Source organism: Rhinopithecus bieti, unplaced genomic scaffold (genome assembly GCF_001698545.2).
Source record: "Rhinopithecus bieti isolate Rb0 unplaced genomic scaffold, ASM169854v2 scaffold_61461, whole genome shotgun sequence".
Taxonomy (NCBI): domain Eukaryota; kingdom Metazoa; phylum Chordata; class Mammalia; order Primates; family Cercopithecidae; genus Rhinopithecus; species Rhinopithecus bieti.
This window is the reverse complement of record NW_016823852.1, coordinates 32,422-35,079: the sequence shown is the minus strand read 5'-3', so window position 1 is coordinate 35,079 and position 2,658 is coordinate 32,422. Positions and strand designations below refer to the sequence as shown.

General features: G+C 52.6%; 1 protein-coding gene across 1 annotated transcript in view; it reads left to right on the top strand.

Annotated features, from left to right (window-relative positions):
- Window positions 1-1,806, top strand: part of LOC108521898 (nascent polypeptide-associated complex subunit alpha, muscle-specific form-like) — a 6,217-nt gene extending 4,411 nt beyond the window's left edge. The window contains exon 2 of the mRNA XM_017861920.1: window positions 1,303-1,806. The gene's annotated coding sequence lies outside the window, so the exon portion shown is untranslated. The remainder of the gene's footprint in view (window positions 1-1,302) is intronic.
- The last annotated feature ends 852 nt before the right edge of the window (window positions 1,807-2,658 follow it).

Here is a 2,658-nt window from a genome sequence, read left to right as displayed (position 1 = left end):
AAAAAAAAAAAAAAAAAAGACAGCCATGGTGCCATTAGTCTGAATCCAAGGCCCGAGGGCAGGAGAAGATGGCCGTCCCAGCTCAAACAGAAGCAAATTCTTCTTCCACCTTTTTGTCCTTTTCAGGCCCTCAGATTGGATGGTGCTCACCCACACTGGTGAGGGTGGGTCTTCTTTACTCGGTCTACTAGACTAATTCAAGTGCCAACTTCTTCCAGAAATGCCGTCACAGGCGCACCCAGAAATCACATTTATCAGCTATCTGGGCATCCCCTTGCCCAGTCAAGTTGACGTAAAATTAACCGTCGACCATGTGACACCTGAGGCAGAGCTCGAAGTGCTGCAGCTCCAAGCCAAGGAAAGCAGGACTGTGGGCCCACACCAGAAGCTAGGAGAGCAGCGGGGGAGGCTCCTCCCTCAGCCTTCAGAGAGAGCGCAGCCCTGTGGCACCTTGCCGCCCAGCCTCCGAAGCTGTGTGAATACATGTCTGCCATTTGTAGCACCCAATTTGTGGTCCTTTGTTATGGCAGTGGAACCCCAGCGCAGCCCCTGACCACAGTTCTCTGGGCAAGTGGGAGGGAGGGGGACAGACAAGCAACCAGATTCCACAGTTGGGTTTTGCTTGGTGATGAGGTTCCCACATTCCAAAGAGAGATCCAACCAAGGGCTCAGGCTGCTACCCCTGGGCTTTCAAGGAAGTGACAAGCTACACAGCTTGGCCCAGCGCGGTGGCTCACGCCTGTAATCCCAGCACTTTGGGAGGCTGAGGTGGGCAGATCACGATGTCAGGAGTTCGAGACCAGCCTGACCAACATGGTAAAACCCGTCTCTACTAAAAATACAAAAATTAGCCAGGCATGGTGGCGTGCGCCTGTAGTCCCAGCTACTCGGGAGGCTGAGGCAGGAGAATGGCATGAACCCGGGGAGGCGGAGCTTGCAGTGAGCCAAGATCGCGCCTCTGCACTCTAGCTTGGGCGACTCCATCTCAAAAAAAAAAAAAAAAAAAAATCAGCCTGGTGTGGTGGCACATGCCTGTTACTTGAGAGACTGAGGCAGGAGAATCACTTAAACCCAGGAGGCAGAGGGTACAGTGAGCCAAGATTGCACTCCTGTATTCCAGCCTGGGTGACTGAGGGAGACTCTTTAAGCTACACAGCTCTGGCAGCCTCATGTCACACCCTCCCCTGTCCTGCCTACAGGAAGGGAGGCAATTCAGAGCCCACAGCCTGACAGACAAAATGCAGTGATTCCCACCCCTTTCACCGCTGAAGCACTGAGGGTGTGCATTTGACATACTTGCAGGTAAGGACTGCAGCATCTCACCCTCTAGCTGGGAGCCAGCCAAGCTATATTCCCTGCAGACAGCCCTGCTGTCCACCTGGGAGCAGAGCGATCCTCGGGGAACTGGGCTCATCGTCCCCGAAGGTGGGCTGTCCAGTTGAACGTGGAGACGATGCCCACCACTCTGCGTATTTCTGAACTTGGAAGCCTGTGAGAGCAGCAGGCACCAAACTAGGCAGGCAAAGTGGCAGGCCTGGGGCGAGAATGCCCTGGGTGGAGCCTGCAGAAACTGGAGCTCCCTCCTCCTAACTCATTCAGAGGTGCAGGCCGGGGTCAGGGAGTAGACCAGGGGCCGAGGTGCCCAGAAACCAGCCATGTGGGGCCATGAGCCTGGTGAGGTTTGAGAGTCAGGGCCCCTCACCTTCATGTCCTTTCTCAGGGCCCTGGGAGGGACCCCAGAAATGTACTTGCAGAGTCATGTGACTTAGATAATTTATATATGTTAAATAAATAAATATCGCTCTACATATCATCTATCCATCTACAGTCTGCCAGGGCTGCCAAAACAAAATACGACAGCCTGGGTAGCTTAAACAATTGAATTTTTTTTTGTTTTGTTTTGTTTGTTTTTTGTTTTTTGAGATAGGGTCGTACTCTGTTGCCCAGGCTGGAATGCAGTGGTGCGATCTCGGCTCACTGCAACCTCTGCCTCCTGGGTTCAAGTGATTCTCCATCCTCCCTCCCCAGTCACTGGGACTACAGGTGCCGGCCAACATGCTTGGCTAGTTTTTGTGTTTTTTGGTAGAGACAGGGTTTCACTATGTTGGCCAGGCCGGTCTTGAACTCCTGACCTCAAGTGATCCGCCTGCCTCGGCCTCCTAAAGTGCTGGGATTACAGGCATGAGCCACCACGGCCGGCTGACAATGGAACTGTATTTCTCACAGTTCTGGCGGCCAGAAGTCTGAAAAGGGGTGTCAGCAGGCTTGGGTTCTCCAGAGGCCCCTCCTTGGCTTATAGACGCCACCTTCTCCCTTTCTTCACGTGGTCTTCCTGTGTGTGTCCTGATCTCTTATGAGGGCACCTGTCACATGGGATTAGGGACCTCGCACTCTGGTGACCTTATTTAAGCTTAATTGCTTCTGTAAAGACCCCATCTTGAAATACAGTCACGTTTTGAGGGATAGGGGTTAGGACTTCAACATATGACTTGGCGGGGGCAGGGACACAATTTCGCCAAAAGTAAAGAAATTAAACCTATTTCTATGTTAAAATATGCACCGCGTGTGTGTGTGTATCCTTCTGCCTTAAAGAGGAGCTTTAAAAATGTGCCTGTTGGGCCCTGCAAACCTTCGTGTACCTCTGCCTGGATCCCAGCA